Here is a 24,770-nt window from a genome sequence, read left to right on the forward strand (position 1 = left end):
TAGGATGTTTATGGAATACCTAATCAGAGTTTAAAATTATCATTACATATGAATAAATATAAATACAGTTTCTCCAAATATGCTCTGTTTATTCACTCTAAAGCCTAGAAAACTTTTCTTTTTAAATCAAAAAGACAAATAATGGAAAGTAACTCTAGCCTCAACAAAAGGGACCTTCAAATATTGCCATAATTATCAGAAGAAATTTTGAAGCATTCATACAAATTTGAGCACCAATACCTTTGTATGTAAACTTCATCAAATGTTTTTGTTAAAGATTTCGCTATGATTTTAAACTACACAAGGGTGACAGCAGCTTCATAAACAAACATTATTTTAAGGCAGGTGTCATATATTTCCTAGAACAAAATTCTTTGGTTTCCCAAGATGGAAATTGTCTCTGTGTAGCCTGAGTATAGGAATGAGAAGAAAATCCAAAGATCTACCTGAACCCCGTCCATAAATTGGAGAATACCATAAATGTAGGTTGGTATCATATTTTTTGTTCTAAGTTTATATGAGACGATGTGCTCCCTTTTTATTTCCATTGTTGACAAAGGCACATTCACTTCCTAAGTGTTATGACAAGTAAATTATGCTATTGTCAGTAAGTGCACAGATCTGATTTTCCAACTGATTGTAGGCACTTTAAAATTTTTTTATTGAGGGGCGCCTTGGTGGCGCAGTCGTTAAGCGTCCGACTTCAGCCAGGTCAAGATCTCGCGGTCTGTGAGTTCGAGCCCCGCATCAGGCTCTGGGCTGATGGCTCAGAGCCTGGAGCCTGTTTCCGATTCTGTGTCTCCCTCTCTCTCTGCCCCTCCCCCGTTCATGCTCTGTCTCTCTCTGTCCCAAAAATAAATAAAAAAAAATAAATAAAATTTTTTTATTGAATTAAAATATATGTACAGAAGAGTACACACAAATCCATAAGTTTAATGGTCTCTGAAACTGAGCATACCATGTGATGAACACACATACCACGCATGACTACATTGCCAGTAATCATAAATCCCTCTAATACCTCCTGAAGTTACTGCCCACTCCCCAAAGATAACCATTAACTTCAACAACATGGGTTAGTTTTGTCTGTCTTGTACTTTATGTGATGGACTATATACACTGTGTACTCTTTTGTTTGTGGCTCCTTTCACCCAGCATTCATGCTTGTGTGATTCATCCATATGTTAAGTGCCCTGAAGTTTGTTCATTCTCCGCATACCCAGTGTGGCATTCCATTGTGTGGGTGTATGAGCACACATTTACCCACTCCTGTCTTGACAGGTATTTGAGTAGTTTCCAGCTTGGGACTAATACAAATACTTCCGTGATGAAGAGTCTGCTACATGATTTGGGGTGACTGTCTGTACACATTTCTGCTGGGTTTCTTAGATTATGCATATGGCCCTGCTTTAACAGATACTACTGCCAGCTTTTGACAGATTCACTTAAAAGTCACTGAACACTGATGTTAAAAAGTAAAACATAAATAAACCCTATTCCAAAAGCAAGCAAGCCAGCAAGTTTGGTTAGCCTCTGAACTCTGAACTCTCAAGAATCAAGTATGAAACATATCTGTAGGAAAAAAAGTATCCACATAAATAGAATAAAATATTTTCAGTTTTTATATTTCAAACAAGTTTCATTGGAGGCTACTTTATAAATGATTGACTTTCAAGAAAGGCATTTTTAACAGTGTAGGTGATGTATTCTAAATTTTGACTTTGTGAATAATGGGAAGAGTGGTTACTGGGCAAGCAGCAGCTTTTGGAAGGCCCTTTCACCATATAACATGTCAGAATAACAGATGGCATACACTGTAAAGAAAATTAATTTAAATAAGTCAGGTAAAAACCCACCTTTCTTGAAAGAAAAGATATTTTGTATAAGAAGTTCATCTTATTTATTGCCTACCTGGACAGGTAATGTATTCAGGTTTTTCCAATCTATTCCTTTGTGATAAAACAGACCTTAAACACTCATCATAAGCGCTACCACTCCTCAAGTCCTCCTTCACTTAATGTGTTCTTACATTTATCACTTAATTGTAGAATTCTGTGTTTCTAATTTTAAAAATTGGCTTTCTTTTTTTTTATTATTATGCCACGTGTGGTAAACTTTTCATTGTAAGTAATGACAGAAGCCTTGAAAAAATATGGCAATATTATTTCTATGATTCTTTAATGTGATATATTACCTGTGTGTGGTGCTTCTCTGCCTTAACTACAGACTCATAAATTTAAAATGTGTTGGTGTTTAAACATTTTGTTTCATTTTATAAAATTTTACATTGTCCAATTTTCAGTCACAGATATTAAAACATGCAATGCTTCTCCTTACAATAAAAGAAAGACCTTGGAAAAACAAACATCACTTACACCATGTTGACAACCATTTCACATGCTAGGGTTAGAGTTTATTGACCTTCAAAATACTGAATATACCCTTCTCATCAGAGACATTATATAAGAACATCTCCACTGATGATTTAAATGTATGCAAAGTTACCAACATTAGGGTTTGTATTTGTGTGGGTGTATAGGCGTGTATACAACCCTGTGTTCTGACACATAAATTCTAGTACAGATATATTATACATGCGCACATAATGGCTCAATAAATGTGGATGTTATTAGTCATTAACTCAAGAGACATTTTTAGTTTTCTATTGTGCTCAATGCTCTGTGCTAAATACTTGAGAGTGACAAGGGTGAGTACAACAAATAACATAAGGACTAGAAAGGAATGTAATACATGCACACAGTGAATGTAAGTTACAAAATGATATGAGCCATGAGAAAGGTACATAGCAATATTCATTTTATGAGGGTAGTGTTGTATTTTATGAAGATGAGGATTATGGGAGGATGATTTAAAAAATGATGTGAGTTTTGGAAATGATGGGTAGAAATTGGACTTGTGGACACGTGAGATGGGCATTATATGCGAGAGAGCAATGTATGAAGACAGGACACGGGAGCAGTCTAGTTTGATGGAGATGTAAAGCATAGTAAGGGGAGGAATAGTAGGTAGAAATGTACTGTGTCACTTCAATTCTGACCTGTGAAAATTGGTCACCCCAATTCAGGGTCCTAAGTGCATAGGATATTCCTAATAGATTCACATAATTTCTCTAAATCTCTATTTACACATCTGTAAAATAATCAAGCTGAACTAAATCAACTGGTTTCCAAACACCAAATTTATGGAGCCAGCTGTAAATTCATGTTATGTATAGTATATGATAGGTATTTACTTATATGCACATATAAAACCTTTCCATTCAAAGCTGATATGGTCGTCTACCCCAGTAAATAAATATATTTGTGAAAATAGAGTCATAAAATTGTCTTTTAAACTGTGTGCTTTTAAAGACAAAATTATTATCATTTTGGATGACATAATTTTTCACTCAGAGAAGTAAATGAAACTGGAAAAAATAGTAAAAGAAAAATGGATAAATGAATAGAGAAATCAGAAATATGGCTGGGGAAAAATGTATACATATGGACACAAATTAGATGATATGATTATAAAGGTACTTGCATTTATAATTTCTAGGATTAAAAAATCCTAAGAATACTTTAAACAAAGCATGTAAAATATCTATATGAAGCAAAATTTAAAAGACTAATAAAAGAAAGTAGCATCACCTCCACCTCATTCTTTTGGTTGAAACAGTCATAGAGCAAGAAAATAGAGACCATACTGTCTTCTTAGGTAGGTATGCTGAACCTCATAAAAATGGAAACATTTTCTCTGAAAAAACCAACAGTATTATTTTTGAACCAGACAAGCTAATTGTGATATTATAATGGGAAAAAAATTCAAGCAATAATTTCTAAGAACATTCTGATTAAAACTGTATTGAGAGGGTATATTCTTTCAGATGATGTCAAACCACAATTATTAAATGCAATTTCACTTGAATGTGGATAAACATATCATAAGAACAAATGAAAATGTCCAAAATGGGATAGATTTAAGGTCCTTAAATATATGATAAGGGTACAAAACTAGTGGGGTGAATATAAATTTTCCTAAATGATATTGGAAACAGAGTAATCAGCAGTAAAAAATGTATTTATAAGATAAATTTTAAATAAAAATAAATTACATATAGCTCAAAGATTTGAACATACAAAAAGAACGGTACCTGAAGAAAAAATGATCATTTTAAAAGGTAATTTCGGAATAAAAAAAGGCATTTCTAAATATAAAACAAAGAACCATGAAGATATAAATTAGACTTGAGAACAAATGTCTTTTAATTTACTCTGTACGAAAACATTATTACAAAAACAAACGGGGAAGGGGTGCCTGGATGGCTCAGTCAATTAAGCGGCCAACTGCAGAGCCTGCTTGGGATTGTTTCTCTCTCCCTTTTCCTCTGTTCCTCCCCCACTTGTGTTCTCTCTCTTTCTCTCTCTCTCATTTTCTCTCTCTCAAAATAAATAAACTTTAAAAAAAATGTGGGGGGAATCACTTGCAAAAGGACTAATTTCCTTTACATATATTGCAGGTTAAATGTGGCTGTAAATTTGTTAACATTCTTTCCTTCAGAGGTATAATTTCCTCTCCCTTTCATGTTGGGTTTACCAGTGAAGATTTTGATCCTAGAGTTAAGCAAAAGTGGTGTTATGTCTATCCCAGGCTTGTCTTTAAAATGGTCCATAGTTTCTGCCTTTATCAGTTGGACCCCTTAGGCCACTAATCTGAGGAAGCCCATGTTGTTCTCACTGAAATACCGCATTGAAAGAAGGATGCTTGACTAGCATACAGCTGCTTATGTGAGTAAGGAAGAATTCACACGATGTTAGTCCCAGCTATTACCTGACTGTCATTAATGCGGAGATTATTTTGGATTATCTAGGCTGGCCTCATATAATCAATAGGTCCTTAAAAGTAGAAGAGGAGGATAGGAAAGTGAGTGACAGAAATGAAATTAAAAAAAAAAACAGGAGATAGTTAAAGCAAGAGAGAGACCCAATCTATAATGACTGGGTTTGAAGACGGAAGAAAGGGATCATGAGCCAAGGAATGTGGGTAGCCTGTAGACTGGGAATGGCCCTCAGCTGACAGTCAACAAGGTAACAGTGAATTTAGTCTTATAACTGAGATAAACTTGTAAATTGAGAGACTTAATTCTTCCAACAACTTAGTATAGTTCTATTGAGACCTTAATTGACATTCACTGAATACTCCATGCAACAATAATAGAATACACATTCTTATCAATCTCATGGAACATTCACCATGATAAACAACATTCTGGGTGATAAAACACATATTAACAAATTAAAAGAATAGAAATCATACAAAGTATGTTTTCAGACCATAATATAATTAAGCTATGAAACAGTATCAGAGTGACAAATGGAAGACCCACAAATATTTAAAAATTAAATAACACATTTCTTAACCATACTGAAAATATAAAGCACTCTACATGCTGAATAATGTTTGGCTGTTTCCTATTTCTTCTAAGAAAGAAAATGATCTCATGTTGAACTTCAGCTATAAATTAGAATTTCTTTTTGGTAAATTTTACAACCATAGAATAGTATAATCTCATCAAAAGAGTTGTTAGGAATGCTATATTTCCTCTTTGTGCAAAGATATGTTTCTTGGGACTAGAGATTAGAATGTTCTATTATAATATTATTTGCTATTGTCTCTCCATAAAAATTGTCTACTATAGTGAAATCACTCAAGTATATATTTTTTCATATTAGACTCATTTTTATCAACCAAAATCATAATTTAAATCTATTATATTTTAAAAATTGAAACATCTTCTAATATTTTGAATATTAAATATTAGTAGAGCCCCTCATTTCCATTTCATATGCTAAGATTAATTTTGGAGAAGGTAGTTTCTTCAATGGAAAATCACAATAACCTCTTTCAATGAATAGTGAAATTTAGAGATAATAATTGACCTTTAGGCTTAATCCCAAATTCTTTAAAATTAAGAAGTTTCACTGGAAAGAAAATGTTATGATAAAATACTTTTTGAAAACTGTCCTCCAAAAGTTAACACACAAAAACTTACCCCATAGTTTAAGCAATCAGTATGGGAATAGAATAGAATACAATATTTTTTTTTTATTTTTTTTAAGTTTATTTATTTTTGAGACAGAGAGAGACAGAGCATGAACGGGGGAGAGGCAGAGAGAGAGGGAGACACAGAATCGGAAGCAGGCTCCAGGCTCCGAGCCATCGGCCCAGAGACCGACACGGGGCTCAAACTCACGGACCGCGAGATCGTGACCTGAGCTGAAGTCAGATGCTTAATGACTGAGCCACCCAGGCACCCCTAGAATACAATATTTTAAAAAGTGTATATAATGTATATTATAATAAAAACAAATTGAAAAATATATTTTTTATTTTACTAAGGTTTATTTAGGCTACAGATAACTCTTTCACAATTTCAAATGGATATTTAATCGTACTAACTTCCAAAATTAAAATGTAATTATAATTACATCATTTTGATTATGATTATTACATATTATCCTCATACTTGTATCAAAAATCAAAATATGGTACTAGCAATGAGAAAGATAAATTTACTAATGAAGATTAGCTTTGTTTCTTTTCTGAGAATGCCTAACAATGTAATTAATTGAAACTGAAAACTACAAGCTGTGCCTTTTCAGCAGCTCCTAGGTAGATAAAAAAATGGTTGTGTTTTTGACAAAACATTCTGACATATAAGGATATATTTAGAGGTATCAAAACCATGGCAATCCATATATCCCTGAATATGGAGTGACAGTGTAGCCTCGTAAAATCAAATGGCCTGAATTTTAGAAGAAAATTTTCTAGGTAATTATTTCTATCAGATCATTATAACATAGGAAATAATTTATTCTATTTGATATTATTATTTCCTATCTACAAAATCTTCATTCTGCGATTCCCAGGGAACATATTCTAACAACAGAAAGTATTGAACAGCCCTAAAGTTAACAGCATCTTTTACAGATATTAAATATGTCTTTGCATGTTGCCATTTTCTATTAAAAAAATAGAACTGTATTTTATTTTCTCTTGAGGGCCATTATAGATAGTTGAAAATAAAAGTTCTATGAGATCATCATAGATGTAATTTTAGGTACATTTAGGACAATCAGAGAATTATTCAATGAACAGTGAATCAACTCTGTGCCATCAGAAGATGGATTCAAGAAAGAGTAGTATCTCATTAGTAAGTCCAGGATAACCTCCATATAGAGCACACTGGGGTGTTTTTCTAATGGAAATTAAAACAATTTAAAGTGAATTTTAACAAATAAATAAATTAATGGGCTAATTTATAGTAACAGAAGCTAAATAAGTTACTCACCACTTCTGTTCTACCAAAAAGAAACTTTGAAAGACATTATTAACTAATATTAACTAATCATTTATCAAACTACATACACTGACATAGGTAATGTTGTATTCGGTTTCTAAAGTAAACCTCTTTTCAAGGTAAACAGTTGTAAAGCCATGCTTTTATACAAAATTCACTATTAAAAAGCATAAAACTAAGTATTTTATCCTAATAATTTTAGCTAAAAATAAGAGCAATCTAATAACTTTTGAATTATAAGTTTTTGTTTTTGTTTTTTTTTTTTTTCCCAACGTTTTTTATTTATTTTTGGGACAGAGAGAGAGACAGAGCATGAACGGGGGAGGGGCAGAGAGAGAGGGAGACACAGAATCGGAAACAGGCTCCAGGCTCCGAGCCATCAGCCCAGAGCCTGACGTGGGGCTCGAACTCACGGACCGTGAGATCATGACCTGGCTGAAGTCGGACGCTTAACCGACTGCGCCACCCAGGCGCCCCTTGAATTATAAGTTTTTGAACCAGAGACAAATTGTCCTTACTAGAATTTAATAATAACTGTGATTACCATAATGAACTCTCAGTTCACAGGAGCTAATTAATGTTTTAACTATTCTATGTGGAATGAGCACAAAAGTCCAAAGAAAGGGCTTGGATTAAAGCCAGTTTTTGCACACACTGCCTATGTATCTTTGAGCAAATCATTTAACCTTGTGAAATTCGAGAAAGTTTTCATTATTTCTTTAAAAAATTTACACCTTGAACATACAACAGGAAAGTCAAATAAACCTATTTGAATTGGAAAGGCTGAAATTGTTTTGATGCATAAGGTATTCTGCTTATAATGCTAGCCAGCTCAATACACTCAAGGTCAGTAGAAAGGCCACAATTCTCGCAGCATTATGGTTTCTATTTTAAATTACCTTTGTAATCACAGTCTTACTTTATTAGTCCCTGTGACAAAAAGTCCCATCTCCTTTCCAAAAATGTTCATCTTTTGTCCTTATATGATAAAATGTGTTCAGGTTAGAGGTAACAGCATTTTTCCTAATTCAGTGGAGAAAACAGGACCATGCTGCCATTGTAAGAACTCTAATGTGGCATTGGCAATGTCAAAAGGTATTCCTGAAGAACCCCAATGCAAGCTGAGTGGCTAAGTGGAAGGAACAGGAAGCCAACACACAAAAGAATGTGCTTCAGGGATAGGGTTGACCCCTTTGTAAGACCTCAGAGATACTCAGAAATATTGGGAAGGAATAAATGGAATTTCCTGGGGGTTCTAATCCTGCTTAAGCAGATAAAACACTACAGTAACTGGAATTTAAGTGGGATTGTTCAGAGTACCCTCAGCTAAGCATCAAGTTTCCCCAAGAGTACCATGTAACTAGAAAGTTGAGGGAGGATCCTCTACTAGTCACATAAATCATGTTACTAGATTGGATATTTGGATGGAGAGAAGATGATAGAATGGAAATCTTAAAGATAAATATAATTATTCATATAACACTTTTCTGGTTCAAATCAAGGACAGATTTATTTAAAGCAATCTCTGCATGAAAACTTACCTAAGAATCTCTATTGAAGAAGTTATTACTTTACACTGTGAATTATATCATCTGTAATCAGTGTAAAAAGCTGTCCATGGTCTAGATATTTTAATGTGTTTAACTTCCTGGCCTTTAAATCAAGATACTTTGCTTGCCCATCCACCTTTTTGGGTACATGAATAATTGGTCTTTGAGGCTTAAAATTAGTATGACTGGGAAATGGCTTATGAAAAAGTGTCTGAATTACATTGCACTTTTTAAAAATCCACTCTGAAATTTTAACATCTATTTTTTTATCCAACAAAAGTTAATTTGACTTAACAGACTTTCTCAACCTATAAATACCCTAGATAATTGATGTACTAGACTGATTTATACTTTAATGTGAATTATTCAAATAAATTTGTCAGATTGCCTAAAACTCATCTTCTGTAACTGTATGTTTCTCCCCAAAAGTATAAGCTCTTTAAAGGAAGAGTCTATGTCTTATATATCTTTGTTGCCCTGGTATTGAGCAGAGTTTCTGGCACATATATATTTCTTGAAGAATTAACACAGAAGGGAATTATTTGGAGGAGGAAGATGGAGGCATAGGAGGGTGCTGGGCTCACCTCGTCCTGCTGATCACTTAGATTCCACCCACACCTGCCTAAATAACCCAGAAAACTGCCATAAGGCTAGCAGAATGGACTCTCTGGAGCCAAGCGTAGACAAGAGGCCAAAGGAAGAGGGTAGGAAGGGTGGAGAGGCGGTGTGCACTACGCGGACTGGCAGGAGGGAGCCAGGGTGGTGGAGGGGCAGCTCGCCTGGCAAGGCAGAGCCCCTGAGTCTGGCTTGCAAAAGCAGAGTGGTCGGACTCCATGAGTTCTGACAGCCAGCGGGACTTAACATCTGGAATGTTAAAAGTCAACAGCTCTGCCCAGAGAGCAGCAGGGTGAGAGGACACCGGGAGGGAGAGGTGCTGAGCCCTGGAAGACAGAGTTCAGCTTGGTGGCAGGGAACAAAGGTGCTGGCCAGCGCCATCTTCTTCTCCTATCCCCCAGCCAAAATCCCAAAGGGAACCAGTTCCTGTCACTGAACTTACTTGCACCCCACAAACCCCCAATGCTGTGCTTTTGTGGCTCCATCCCTCCAACAGTTCTGCCTCCCTCCCGGTGCTACGGGGCCCCTCCCACAGGGGACCTCCGATGGTAAAGTGAGCTACACCTGCCCCTCCCGCCCCTGTGCACCTTGTGGATCCACCCCAGCTGATATTTCAGATCCCATCCAGGCAGCACCACAAGCTTGGCAGTGTGCAAGTAGCCACACCACTCCACAGTGAGTCCTGCCCCTGGGAGAGGGGAAGATAAGGTACACACCAGTCTGACTATGGCTCCCAGCGGTGGGCTGGAAGCAGATATCGGGTCTGACTGCGGCCCCGCCCACAAACACAAGTTACTCCGGACAGCACAGGGGAAGTGCCCTGCAGTTTGGAGCCACTGCAGGGACTACCCAAATGATGAAATGGAAGAATTCTCCTCAAAAGTAACACCAGGAAGTAGCGACAGCTAACGAATTGATCAAAAATGATTTAAGCAATATAACGGAACAAGAATTTAGAAAAAAGAATCATAAAATTAATCACTGGGCTTGAAAAAAGCATAGAGGACAGCAGAGAATCTATTGATACAGAGATCAAGAGACTAAAAAATAGTCATGAGGAGCTAAAAAAAGCTATAAATGAGGTACAAAAAAAATGGAGGTGGCCATAGCACAGATTCAAAAGGCAGAGGAGAGACTAGGTGAATTAGAAGATAAAATTATGGAAAAAGAGGAAGCTGAGAAAAAGAGAGAGAAAAAAATCTAGGAGTATGAGGGGAGAATTAGAAAACTAAGTGATGCAATCAAACGGAACAATATCCGTATAATAGGAATTCCAGAAGAGGAAGAGAGAGAGAAAGGGGCTGAAGGAGTAATTGAACAAATCACAGCTGAGAACTTCATTCTGCACAACATATCATGGTGAAACTGGCAAAATACAAGGATAAAGAGAAAATTCTGAAAGCAGCTAGGGGTAAAGATGCTCTAACTTATAAAGGGAGACCCATAAGACTAGTGGCAGATCTATCTACTAAACTCAGCAGGCCAGAAAGGAATGGCAGGAAATCTTCAATGTGATGAACAGGAAAAATATGCAGCCGAGAATCCTTTATCCAGCAAGTCTGTCATTCAGAATAGAAGGAGAGATAAAGGTCTTCCCAAACAAACAAAAACTGAAGGAATTCATCACCACTAAACCAGCCCTACAAGAGATCCTAAGGGGATTCTGTGAGTGAAAAGCTGCAAGGACCACAAAGTACCAGAGACATCGCTACAAGCATGAAAACTAAAGACATCATAATGACTCTAAACCCATATCTTTCTATAATAACATTGAATGTAAATGGACTAAATGCGCCAACCAAAAGACATAGGGTATCAGAATGGATAAAAAAAAAAAAAACAAGACCCGTATATTTGCCGTCAACAAGAGACTCATTTTAGACCTGAGGACACCTTCAGATTGAAAGTGAGGGGATGGAGAAATATCTATCATGCTACTGGAAGTCAAAAGAAAGCTGGAGTAGCCATATTTATATCAGACAAACTAGACTTTAAATTAAAGGCTGTAACAAGAGATGAAGAAGGGTATTATATAATAATTACAGTGTCTATCCATCAGGAAGAGCTAACAATTATAAATGTGTATGCACCAAATACGGGAACCCCCAAATATATAAAATAATTAATCACAAACATAAGCAACCTTATTGATAAGAATGAGGTAATTGCAGGGGACTTTAATACTCCACTTACAACAATGGATAGATCATCTAGACACAGGATCAATAAAGAAACAAGGGCCCTGAAGGATACATCGGATCAGATGGACTTGACAGATATATTTAGAACTCTACATCCCAAAGCAACAGGATATACTTTCTTCTCGAGTGCACATGGAACATTTTCCAAGATACATCACATACTGGGTCACAAAACAGCCCTTCATAAGTATACAAGAATTGAGATCATACCATGCATACTTTCAGACCACAATGCTATGAAACTTGAAATCAACCACAGGAAAAAATCTAGAACCTCCAAAAGCATAGAGGTTAAAGGACACCCTACTAAAGAATGAATGGGTCAACCAGGTAATTAGAGAAGAAATTTAAAAATATATGGAAACAAATGAAAATGAAAATACAACAATCCAAACACTTTGGGATGCAGCAAAGACAGTCCTGAGAGGAAAACACATTGCAATCCAGGCCTATCTCAAGAAACAAGAAAAATCCCGAATACAAAATCTAACAGCACACCTAAAGGAAATAGAAGCAGAACAGCAAAGACACCCCAAACCCAGCAGAAGAAGAGAAATAGTAAAGATCAGAGCAGAGATAAACAATACAGAATCTGAAAAAAAAAAAAAAAAGTAGAGATCAATGAAACCAAGTGTTGTTTTTTTGAAAAAATAAGCAAAATTGATAAACCTCTAGCCAGGCTTCTCAAAAACAAAAGGGAGATGACCCAAATAGATAAAATCATGAATGAAAATGGAACTATTAAAACCAATCCCTCAGAAATACAAGCAATTATCAGGATATACTATGAAAAATTATATGTCAACAAACTGGACGAACTGGAAGAAATGGACAAATTCCTAAGCACCAACACACTTCCAAAACTTAAACAGGAAGAAATAGAAAACTTGAACAGACCCATAACCAGCTAAGAAATTGAATCAGTTATCAAAAATCTCCCAACAAATAAGAGTATAGGACCAGATGGCTTCCCTGGGGAATTCTACCAGACATTTAAAGTAGAGATAATACCTATCCTTCTCAACCTGTTCCAAAAAATAGAAAGGGAAGGGAAACTTCCAGACTCATTCTATGAAGCCAGCATTACTTTGATTCCTAAACGAGATAGAGACCCAGCAAAGAAAAGAGAACTACAGACCAACATCCCTGATGAATACGGATGCAAAAATTCTCAATAAGATACTAGCAAATCAAATTCAACAGCATATAAAAAAAATTATTCACCATGATCAAGTGGGATTCATTCCTGGGATGCAGGGCTGGTTCAACATTTGCAAATCAATCAATGTGATACATCACATTAATAAAAGAAAGATAAGAACCATATGATCCTGTCAATAGATGCAGAAAAAGCATTTGCCAAAATTCAGCATCCTTTGTTAATAAAAACCCTTGAGAAAGTCGGGATAGAAGGAACATACTTAAACATCATAAAAGCCATTTATGAAAAGCCCACAGCTAATATCATCCTCAATGGGGAAAAACTGAGAGCTTTCCTCCTGAGATCAGGAACACGACAGGGATGTCCACTCTCACCACTGTTGTTTAACATAGTGTTGGAAGTTCTAGCATCAGCAATCAGACAACAAAAGGAAATCAAAGGCATCAAAATTGGCAAAGATGAAGTCAAGTTTCAATTTTTGCAGATGACATGCTATTATACATGGAAAACCCAATAGACTCCACCAAAAGTCTGCTAGAACTGATACATGAATTCAGCAGTCACAGTATACAAAATCAGAGTACAGAAATCAGTTGCATTCTTATACACTAATAATGAAGCAACGGAAAGACAAATAAAGAAACTGATCCCATTCACAATTGCACCAAGAAGCATAAAATACCTAGGAATAAACCTAACCAAAGATATAAAAGATCTGTATGCTGAAAACTATAGAAAACTTATGAAGGAAATTGAAGAAGATACAAAAAAATGGAAAAACATTCCATGTTCATGGATTGGAAGAGTGAATATTGTTAAAATGTCAACACTACCCAAAGCTATCTACACATTTAATGCAATCGCAATCAAAATTACACCAGCATTCTTCTTGAACTACAGCAAGCAATCCTAAAATTTGTATGGAACCACAAAAGACCCCAAACAGCCAAAGTAATTTTGAAGAAGAAGACCAAAGCAGGAGGCCTCACAATCTCAGACTTTAGCCTCTACTACAAAGCTGTCATCATCAAGACAGCATGGTATTGGCACAAAAACAGACACAGAGACCAATGGAATAGAATAGAAACCCCAGAATTAGACCCACAAAAGTATGGCCAACTAGTCTTTGACAAAGTAGGAAAGAATATCCAGTGGAAAACAGACAGTCTCTTTAACAAATGGTGCTGGGAGAGCTGGACAGCAACATGCAGAAGAATGAAACTAGACCACTTTCTTACATCATACACAAAAACAAACTCAAAATGGATGAAGGACCTGAATGTGAGACAGGAAACCATCAAAACCCTAGAGGAGAGAGCAGGAGAAAACCTCTCTGACCTCAGCCACAGTAATTTCTTACTTGACACATCTCCAAAGGCAAGGGAATTAAAAGCAAAAATGAACTATTGGGACCTCATCAAGATAAAAAGCTTCTGCACTCCAAATGAAACAATCAATAAAACTAAAAGGCAACCAACAGAATGGGAAAAGATATTTGCAAATGACATATTGGACAAAGGGCTAGTATCCAAAATCTATAAAGAGCTCACCAAACTCCACACCCGAAAAACAAATAATCTGGTGAAGAAATGGGCAGAAGACATGAATACACACTTTTCAAAAGAAGACATCCAGGTGGCCAACAGGCACATGAAAAGATGCTCAACGTTGCTCCTCATCAGGTAAATACAAATCAAAACCACACTCAGATACTACCTCATGCCAGTCAGAGTGGCTAAAATGAATAAATCAGGAGACTATAAATGTTGGAGAGGATGTGGAGAAACGAGAACACTCTTGCACTGTTGGTGGGAATGCACACTGGTGCAGCCACTCTGGAAAACAGTGTGCAGGTTCCTCAAAAAATTAAACATAGATCTACCCTATGACACAGCAATAGCACTGCTAGGAATTACCCAAGGGATACAGGAGTACTGATGCATAGGGGCACTTGTACCCCAATGTTTATAGCAACACTTTCAACAATGGCCAAATTGTGGAAAGAGCCTAAATGTCCATCAACTGATGAATGGATAAAGACATTGTGGTTTATATACACAATGGAGTACTATGTGGCAATGAGAAAGAATGAAATATGGCCCTTTGTAGCAACATGGATGGAACTGGAGAGTGTTATGCTAAGTGAAATAAGCCATACAGAGAAAGACAGATACCATATGGTTTCACTCCTATGTGGATCCTGAGAAACTTAACAGAAGTCTATGGGGGAGGGGAAGGGAAATAAAAAGGTTAGAGAGTGGGTGGGGGAGCCAAAACATAAGAGACTTATAAAACTGAGTAGAAACTGAGGGTTGATGGGGGGTGGGAGGGAAGGGAGGGTGGGTGAAGGGTATTGAGTAGGGCACCTGTTGGGATGAGCATTGGTTGTTGTATGGAAACCAAATTTGACAACACATTTCATATTAAAAAAAAAAAAGAACACAGAAGGAATAGGAGTCTTATTTAGGGATAGAAATTGATTTTGAGTGGATGTCATCTGCCCTATGTAGCAAGTTAAAGACAGGAGTTTCTGTTTAGGCATTGGATGTGTATGAAGGCTGGGAAAAGAGACCTAAGGATAGGATGTGGTGAGGGAAAGAGCAAAGAATCAAGGATATATTTTGCTCATTAGCAATCTTTCTGAGAATTCTGATAGTGGCAGACTCTCCATGCTGTTGAAATTAGTTTTTTATTTTAACTAAGAGTTGCCCATACCTGAAAGTTCCTATTAGCATATGACAGAAGTATTCACTTTTCCAAGAATGATCCCCAGCAAGGTGGCCATGCAGAGAGAAGAGTGTCCTCTTGCAAACCGCCATGGAAACCAGCTACAGTTAAATTTTGGGGTGATCAATATTGGTAAGATGCTGAAGTGGGAGATTATCCCTGGAATACTCTGATCTATCCTATAACCATAAAACTTGAACTTTAATCTCTGACCATCCCAGGGTAAGGGCCATGACTGCCCAGTCATGCAACCTTGAGACTCTTTTTTTAAAAAGGCTAAAATAACTCTCTTGAAGTCTTATGCATGGACTAAATTTCTGGGCACTGCCCCAATATATGAAGGGTAACGAGGTAACCATGAAGCAGCTATCACTTTCTTCTCCATACATTTCCCCAGGAAGCATTGTAAATACTATTCCACCTTGGCATATGCCTCAATTGTCCTCTGCCCTTGTTTGTGTTTGACAAAGATGAAGTTCAATACTGTGAAAATTGATATATATGTTTTAACTCAATGGTGTGTCAACTGGATCACTTTAAGTGAAACCTATTTAATAAGGTTTAGGTAGTTAATGGTATATTGTTTGAAAATTCTCCTTACAGGTATTTTTAAATTAAAATTAGGAGTACCTCTAAACAAAATAAGTAAAAGTCAACTTATATTCCAAACTGACAAAAGTTTAAGCATCTGCTATATGTTCGTTTTCTCTTTTCCTTTTTTCTGCCTTAACAACTATGCCAATCAAATAATAGAACTAAGAAGAGTTTATTGTGTTTGCACACTATTTATGTTTGCTCTGAATTTTATGTAACCCTTTATAGGATTCTGACTCATGAGTTTGGGGTTTTAGCTGCAACCAGTTACAGATCACATTTAACATGCTGCGATTAGCAATCAGGGCTATGAGCCATGTACATACCCTTTGAGATTTTCTTTCCCAATTTAATCAAAATAATTTAAAGAAAACTGAAAAGGGGAGATTTTTGGAGAGTGAGTGGGCAATTATCCAAAGCATTGTATACCAAGAACAAAAGCTCTACTAATTGGTCATTTGTTTGTTTGTTTGTTTGGTTTTATAATCTCTAGAGCTTATTTTCTGGGAAAAAAAAAAAGAATGAAAGAAAATTTGGTGTCTTCACTACTAATTACAAGTCCTGGTAATAAAATCCCATAATTGAATCATTTTCATACATTAATACCAAAACATTACCCACATACTATATTTACCACAACTTTAAAGCTCAAAGCAAAAAATCACAAATGTTCACTATTGCCTTTCTGTGGTTGTGATAACAGAAAGTGAAGCATTACTAGCCTTCATCATGGCCAATCCTAACTAGGAAAGCTTACTAATTTAAATTATATCAACTATAATCTTTTCATATCATTGTTTATTCATTTTTTTGTTAATAACTTATTCATGAACATAAGTAAAGAAGTATATGAAAGAAAAATAATCCCACAGCTTCCCACTTCTAGCTGTTTAATATTTAGATGAGTTCAAACATAGGCATTTTCTTGAGTTAAATAAACATTACCAGATTACTTTCTTCTGAAAGTAGAGGGAAGAGTGTTGCCTAAGGATTGAAGATTATGCACAAGCAGATAGAAGCTCTAAAATCATTGGAATTTAAGTAATAAAGTAAATGGGACTTCTGTAAACTCCAAAAGGAGTCAGTTAGTGTCCTTAAAAGTGTCATGTAACTGGAAAGTTGACTAGGACTAGTTGACTAGTTTACCACTCACATAGCTACCACTCACAGACTGGGTACTTGGAAGGAGAAGAATGAACAATGGGAATTCTAAAGATAAAGATGCTTATTCATATATCCCTTTCCTTGTTTGAAGTAAGTACAAGTTTAGTTGGGCAATATCTGTGTGAAAGTGCTGAGTCTTTTTAAAAAAAAAATCATCTAGCTTGTGACATCAAAGTGTGGGGAATAAGCTTAGGAATCCCCCGGGGCTTACACCAATTGGTTAACAAGGCATAAAGAAGTACAAAGCCATAGATGCTCACACCGGAGTTTGGGTAAACCAGATTAGACAAATAAGGATAGAGAAAGGGGGCTTAGGCCTCCAGAATAGAGAGGGGGTGCAGAGCCCCCAGAATAGAGAGGGTGGGGCAAAGGCCCCAATGTAGAACATAGGTATATAAAATAACCAAGACTAGATATTCAGGGTGGAAGCACCCCCCAATTTAATATTATAGCAAAAAGCTGCTTTCACAGGAAGGAAGGACCAAATTAGGTAAACAGGTAAGTTGGGCTATAGACCACTCCAGTGCAGGTGAAGCAGCCCAAAGCGGAGATCATTAACAAAAGAAAAGGTGCCTTGTTAACTCTGAGGTCAGGTGTCCTATCTGTCTCATCCCCTAGGCTAGCTAAGATAAACATAGGTGGTGCCTCATGTCCCCTGTAAACAACCTTTTACTGGACTGCCTGGAGTCTGGAGCTTGGATTTTGTTTTGTATTAACCCAAACCCCTAACCCCAAATATTTGCAAGACCCCTTTCCCTCATGTCCCCCTTTCCCTCAATATGAACAAATAAACAAGTTAATGTTCACAGATTCATTGTCTCTTTGTGAATGTCCATCGCTATGTTTGTAAGCCTTCTGATCCTAATAAAAATGGGGCAAGGACCCTTATTCAGGGCTCTTGTCTTTTCCCAGACACTAGCCATCTCTTGTTTTTCATCCTGTGCCCCACTCTCTTGCTAGACAAGAGAGAACTTTAAACCCAGAGTCTATGACATCAAAGATAATTTTAAAATCAATAGTACCAGTTGATAGATACATAAATGTAACAAGGTGATTTTTTTGTTTTATATATTAGAGCCAGTATTCATGTATTCAAAATTATAAAACAAATATTTTAAGATAAATATTTAAAAGTTACATGTGTAAATTAGATATCTTTTAAGGTGGCTACCTGGAATGCTTGTACTTGTATGTCAGTGCAGTGGTGTTTTAAGACCAAAGTATATGCTATAGCTTGTCTAATTCCTATCTAACAGATAACTTTGAGTTAATTTTTTACTATTGCCAAAATGTATTGCCTCCATTGCAGGCAGTCTTGGTAATATGTGCATATTAGCCCTATTCTAAAAGCTTATTAAGGATAAATGCTGCGTTTTTTCTCATGTCTTCACATCCTGTGCAATATCTAAGGGTAACGCACGTGACAAATGCTGAATAAATACTTTCTAAAACCTAAGTTGTTCAAGCTGTGAAGGCAATTTTCACAGACTAATTTCAAAATGTTTAAAGTAATGGCAGCATCATTGGAATAAATGCAAAGCTTCCACACTGACGATTTGGCATGGGCAGCATTCATTTGGATGTCTAAATTCTGGCACGTTTTTTGGAACCAGAAAGTTTCATTACTCTGACATGGATTTGGCCAAAATCAATGCAAAAGGAGTCCAATCTGGGGGATGAGTCATGGCAGTCAAAGGCAGGGATGCAATAACATTCCAATTCAAGCAAATATCACTGTGAATTTGGATCTTTAACAGTAATCAGAGGTATGGCATGGTCTAGTCTCAGAAAAAAAAAAAAAAAACAGTTTTAGAAGAACCCAAAATAGTGTCTGACCGTGCACACTGGAAAGATTTCACTGCCATTAAGATCTTCACATTGGCTTAAGAACTAAGGCAAACACTCAGGCACTTAGTGTAAAGTGTAAAAATAAATAAATAAATAAAAATAAAATCTTTATTCCAAGGCAATGGATTTATTTAGAATTGATTCCCTAAATACTAGAGTTAATGGCAGCAACTTTAATTCAAGGCCCCATAGTGTGGTCAACCAAGGCTTGGGTAACACTTTCTGCTGAGGTTAGGATTAGTTTAGGAATTCAGTGCATAGCATTACCACCTGCCTAATGTTCCCAACTAAGTCGGTCTAGAGCCATCCAACAGTAAGTTCTATGCTGATGGAAATGTTCTAATACACTGTCCAATATGGAACTCACTACCCACATGTGACTATTAAGCATTTGATATATGGCTAGTATGACTTTGGAACTGAATGCTTAATGTTATTTGATTATATTTAACTTAAATATAAAAATCCACATGTCTTAGAGTACCTAGGTGACTCGGTTGAGCATCTGACTTCGGCTCAGGTCATGATCTCATGGTTCCTGGGTTTAAGCCCCGCATTGGGCTCTGTGCTGACAGCTCGGGGCCTGGAGTCTGTTTTGGATTCTGTGTCTCCATCTCTCTCTCTCTCTCTCTCTCTCTCTCTCTCTCTCTCTCTGCCCCTCCTTGGCTCACATTATCTCTCTCTTAAAAATAAATAAACATTAAAAAAATTTTTTTAAAAGCCATGTGTCTAAATGCTACCTTATTGAACAGCCAGGTCTATAGAAGGGAGTTACCACACTACCATCTTTCAGTTAAATCTAGCTCACCAACAATTTTTGTAAATCAAGATAAGGGAGATGTGGTATATATATAAAATGGAACGTTACATAGCCATAGAAAAAGATGACATTGCGCCATTTGCAAAATCATAAATGGACTTAGGGTATATTATGCTGAGTGTAATAAGTCAGAGTGACAAAGATGAATACCATATGATTTCACTCATAGATGGGATCTAAAACAAACAAACAAAAACCAGTATTAGACCTATAAACACAGAGAACAAACTGATGATTGCCAGAGGGGAGGGCAGCAGAGGGATGCACAAAATGTGTGAAGGGGAGTAGGAGAATCAGGCTTCCAGTTATGGAACAAATAAATCATAGAAATACAAGGCACAGGGTATGGAATATAGTCAGTCATATTGTAATAGTGTTCCTATGGTGATAGATGACAGCTACACTTGTGGTGAGCACAACATAACATATGAAACTTGTGGAATCATGATGTTGTACACATGAAACTAATATAACACTGTGTATCGACTGTATTCAAACAAAAATTAAATCAAGGATTTTTATTTTATTTACAGCCACGTACATTTGTTTACATATTGTCTATGCTCCTTTTGCACTACATCAGGGCTGAGTAATTGGAGCTGAGACCAGAGGACTCAGAGAGTGTAAAATACATGCTATTTGGCCCTTCAACAAAAACATTTGCCAACTTCTGGTCTAGAGCGAGCCAGATTTATAGCCTCACTTTAGTTCACCCGATTGATGAGCTGTAAATGGCCCAATCAAGGCAAGAACAAAAAGTTAGAGGGCATTTGGAAAATATCCAGACTTCATCTATCCTATAATTTTGTTAAGCTCCAACTTTAATTGTAGCTACATGTTTAGGCTAGAAGAAGAGAACGAAGGTTCTTGAAGGCAGATATAATGTAGGACTATGAGGGCAGAGGTAATGTAATGTCTCATTTATCTTTGCATATTTCACAGTATTTAATACCAGCCTAGAGAAATGTTAATCAAATTGAAGAGATATATGCCTATCTCCAAAATGACTAGACCCAAACTAGACAGCAAATGTGATAAAAAGTACACTTTTCCTTAAGTGGACAGGGTTTTATATCCGTTACTTTCAAAATGTATTTTTTGGTATAGAGGATCACTGACACCATAGTTTAAATCAAAAGCGAGTTGTTTAGTTTGTCGTGTTTGCTTTATTTGTGAGTTGCAAACATTAATCATATTCACTAGCTGATTTTGAGTTATAGTTAATTTTAGTAACAAATCAGGGTTTTGGAAAAGAAAGTCTCTCTTCACTTTAAAAAGAATTTGGTATAAATATCAAATCACTATGTTGTACACCTGAAACTACTATGATGTTGTATATCAATTACACTTCAAAAAATTTTTAAAAATACTTTATATTTCATTTAAAAAAAAGAATTTGGGATTACTCTGCAAATTTGGGGGGGGGGAAACTTTCACATTGATGCATAGAGATGACATATGCACCATTATAATATTTTCAAGAATAACATTCATGAGGGGTTAAAAAATGAGACCAATTCCTCAACAGTAGCATGAAGACATTCAGTCCAGATGACCAGTCCAGTGCAAGGGACAACAGTCAATTACTCATGGTATACGTTGTTCCTTCAATAGACACAGAAATATCTAAGTGATGTTGGAGCTCAAGAAGCTGAATGAAGTATGGAGGAAAAAAATTGTCCATTTGTTGATCAGAAAACAGATGTTAACAGGCTAAGAGCTGACAAGGCCAAGGTAGAAAGTTTGGCCTCCAATTCTGGAACTGTACTTATGCCAGAGAGGAGTTGGGGTACTTAAGAGATGAAAAATAGAGTATATCAATATCTATAAACTATATTAAGATTGAAATAATCTGATGTAACTAGGAATGTATAATATTTATGTAAATATATGTACTTTAGACCACAAAGCCTAAAGGATATGCTTCAAGATATCCAAATGCCTAGGGGCACCTGGGTGGCTAGGTCGGTTAAGTGTTCTACTTCAGCTCAGGTCATGATCTCACGGTTCATGAGTTCAAACCCCACATGGGGCTCTGTGCTGACAGCTCAGGGCCTGGTGCCTGCTTTGAATCTTGTGTCTCCCTCTCTCTTTACCTCTCCTCCATTCATGAGTGCTCTCTCTCTCTCTCTCTCTCTCAAATATAAACATTAAAAAATTAAAAAAAAAAAGATATCCAAATGTCTTGTTTGAAGAGTAGACCCAGGGTCAGTGAAAAGGCTCTATCTAAATTCCTTTTAAAATATATAGGGTGGGGGGACACATAAAATAAGAAAATAAATATCTACAAAAGTAAAACAGGAAACTAGAAATTCTTTGGCCAAGATATTTGGAATCCTCTCCTCCGGTGGTAGGGAACACACACACACACACACACACACACACACACACACACGCACACATGCACACACACATTAAAACCAATTCCTCAACATTCCAGTGCTACTTCCTCAGCTAACATTTTATGCAATGAATTAAATGCAGTGAATTTTCAATGGAATGATATTTTTTCACTCCATCAAAATATTCATTCATTTACTCTTTTAACAAATACTTACTGAGCACCTACCCTGTGCCAAACACTTTCTGAGATGCCTAGAATACAGCATTTAACAAAACATCGCCTCTTCCTTCATGGAATTTACATTCCATTTAGGGAGAGGAGATTTTACTATTTCTATAAGTATCTAGCAATAATCTATTACTAAAACACCAGCACAGTCGCAAATAGTAATTCCAGGGTTATTAGTGTTGTTTACTAAACATTTCTGCTTTCCACCCACTGCGTGCACGTGAAAAAATTGTCCTTCCTTTCCCTCCTGAGGCTTCTTTGGTCATGTCACTATCTTAGGTAGAAGAGATCTCAATCTGAATCTCAGTGAGGATGACACAAAGCAAGGTCTCTAAGCTGAATGGTGATCTAACTGCATTGTGAGTGAAAAATAAACTTTTGGTGTCCTTAGGGTAAGCAACTTTAACCCAGGGGTCAAATCCATTTCACCATCTGTTTTTGTAAATAAAATCATGCCCATTAGATTATATACTGTCCATGGCTGCTTTCACATGACAAGGCCTGATTTGAATAGTTGTAGCAGAGTAACTACTCAGAACAGCTACTCAGGGAAACTGCTATGGCCCACAAAGCTTAAAGTATTTACCATCTTGTCCTTTACAGTAAAAATTTGCTGACCCTATTTTAAGTCACTGAGATTAGGGTATTGTCTACTACCTTCACACAACCTAGCTGTTACAGGCTGAATTGCATTTGCCCACAACCCTCCATTCAAATGTTGAAGCCCTAATCCCCAGCGCCTTGGAATGTGACTGTATTTGGATACAAACTTTCAAAGAGGTGACTAAATTAAAATGAGGTTTTCAGGGTGGGCCCTAATCCAATCTGATTGACCCCCTTGTAAGAAGAGAAAATGGAACACACAAAGAGACGCAAAGAAATTAAACCATGAGAGGACACAGCAAGAAGGTAGCCATCTGCAAACTAAGGAGACAGATCTCAGAGGATACCAAACCTGTTAACATCTTGAATTCCAACTTCTTGTCTCTAGAACTATGAAAAAATAAATTTGTGTTGTTTATGTCACAAAGTCTATGGTATTTTGTTATGGCAGCCCTAGCAAGCTAATATACTTGTCTATCCTGACTGATGCAGAAATTGCTACTTAATTATCAGGTGTTGGTGGAAACAACAACAAAATATGGTGACTGTATTTAACTTGCTAAATCAGCATATGCTACAGAATATGACAGAATTTGTTAATTAATTCAAACGACTGAATTTTTGCAGTACTTTTCATATTGTGTTATGATGGTGGTAATCATTTACTAATATAACTATCATCTAGCTAGCTAGCTAGCTAATTATTTATTCTACTATTATATCTAGCTCCTAGGCTTTATTAATCTATATCAAAAGTTGCTTTGTTTGATTTTGTTCTCTTAGCACATATATGATTTCATTGGTGAAAACTGTTCAAGTTGGAAAATAACACAACTCAGTCTGTTCCAAACAACCAGAATACATTGTTTGGCTAGTGTAAAATATAGTGTGGTTGTTTGATAACCCTGCAACTGATAGATAACAGTAAATGTTTGTTGGTACCTAGGGGCAAGGATTTTAAAACTATTTTTCTTAGTTTGACTAAAAAAGGTAAAATGTGCAAAAACAGCTCAATATGGTTGTACTCATAAATATTCTTTATCAAGAAAATTCTCTGCATTTTTCTTCTTTTTTCTTCTTTTCTTATTTTGTTTTGAGGGCTGGTCTATCAACCCAGCCCCCTTTTGTGTTGTACAGTCCCAAATAGCCAACTCACATCCCAAGTTTTAAGGATATAATCCACTGCTAGACAATAATTTGACCATTTTGTGTTTTGCCTCAACTCAGTGCATTGCAGTGCTCTTCAAAGGGAAACACATTTACATAAATAAATGTATCTTTCATTTCATATCAAAGAAAGTCAATCAGAGAAATTATATAGAGGAACAATTTTGTCCTTTAGCTCCTAATCATTGATGAACAGGATTTATCTTATTTATAATACTAACATGAAAGGCAAGACTTCCGGTAGATGAAAGAAAGCTAATTGTCTCAACAGAACACTTTGGAAGTGTAGGACCATGGGCTGACAGTGTAACTGGCTTTCCAAAGTCTCTCCAGATTTAAGGATTAGAACAGGGCATGTGCCAGTTTGCATTGTGAATTCAAAAAACA

The sequence above is a fragment of the Neofelis nebulosa genome, chromosome 3 (assembly GCF_028018385.1).
Source record: "Neofelis nebulosa isolate mNeoNeb1 chromosome 3, mNeoNeb1.pri, whole genome shotgun sequence".
Taxonomy (NCBI): domain Eukaryota; kingdom Metazoa; phylum Chordata; class Mammalia; order Carnivora; family Felidae; genus Neofelis; species Neofelis nebulosa.